At 38.0% G+C, this 1,483-nt stretch overlaps 1 pseudogene; it reads right to left on the reverse strand.

Moving 5' to 3' along the window:
• Positions 1-573, reverse strand: LOC108341447 (soyasapogenol B glucuronide galactosyltransferase-like; annotated as a pseudogene).
• Between the last annotated feature and the right edge of the window lie 910 nt (positions 574-1,483).

The following is a 1,483-nucleotide window of genomic DNA, read 5'->3' on the forward strand; positions in this document are numbered from 1 at the left end:
TCAACAAGCTGGGAGTACGGAAACTTGTTCATGCTCCCACGAAACCAATTCAATTCCCCAAATCTTGGTCCCCATCACGCCCTTGTAATGCTCGTAGTAAGCACTCTTGAGGTCATAGAAACTGTTGAAAATAAACCCATAGCTCTTTTTTTTTTACTCTTTAATCATTTTCATCAACCCCATGTACTGGTTCGGAGATCTGAGCCAATCTGGCAATTGCAACCGCGTCATCTCCAACCTATCGGGCAACCAAAGTATCTCAAACCGGTCGTTGTCGGATTTCGCTGCCAGATGATGCGCGTATTGCTCCACCGCGTGGGCAGCAGAGCGAGCGAGATAACTTGCGCCGTGGAACATGTTCTTGGGAATGCGGAGCTTGGCGGCAACTTCAACAGTTCAAGGGTGGAACATGTCGGTGACGATGAAGTCAGGTTAGAGGTCGTGGAATAGTTGTTCGAAGCGAGGTTAGAGAATGGCGAGACCCATGTAGATTCTGGGACCATCTCGCGAGACGTTGAAGGCTTCGATCCCCGGCGGAAGCCCCACTTCGGTGGAATCCCCTCTACTACCCATCAATCAGAGTCTCTCAAAGATTCTTCCTTTTTAGGTTTCTTGTGAAGATAGGGGTTAATGAACAAGAATAAAAATAATATCAAGATATATGATTTCAGAGATAATGATAAGAAGATTTGGTTGGTTATATTCAAAGAAGATTATTGAAGAAGATGGACAAAGTATGGGATTGGAAGAAGAGGCGGCAGAGTATATCTTGCACGATTCCTCCTAATTTGGAGTTGATTTTCTGGTTTCTTTTCACTATCTTGATGCATAGGGAAGAAGATTGCTGGTTGATGCACAAGGAAGAAGATCTCTGGGGGGTGCTTCATCGTAACGGAGGATGACTTTTTTTTTTTGTTTTTTAATAAATATTTTCTACCCAAAAGACTTTACTCATTAAATTAATTCACGTCAAACTCACATCTCATCAGAAAATTAATCCATTAACTCAATTTAATGACAGAAAGTCAATTGCTTCAGTTTTTTACTTTTAAATATCAAATTGAAAAAAAAAATAAGAAAAAAACCTATTTGAAAAAGCTCAGGATAAATAAAGACTATGGTTTAACTTATGAAGAATATAACAAAGTGTAACTATGAATTCTATCAAGATCTACATAAACCGATTTTTATAGATCTGTACAGAGTTTAAACATAAAAGTTTTGACTTTAACCCTCATAAAACAATTTTCCCTTTAAAATGATACAAAATTTAGAAACATTTATACATATTTCTATCATCAAATGCGAACAACAACAAACTCCAACTAGTTTCAGTGCCCATTATTATTCCACACAATGGCCATTTGTAGCCATGTCGGTTTTCCAGATATGTTTGTTACTTTTACATGCAATCCAAAAGGGCTAAAAATAATAAGATTATTGACTGATTTAAGCTAACTCCATTAGTTCGACCAGATATAGT

Source organism: Vigna angularis, chromosome 6 (assembly GCF_016808095.1).
Source record: "Vigna angularis cultivar LongXiaoDou No.4 chromosome 6, ASM1680809v1, whole genome shotgun sequence".
Classification (NCBI taxonomy): Eukaryota; Viridiplantae; Streptophyta; class Magnoliopsida; order Fabales; family Fabaceae; genus Vigna; species Vigna angularis.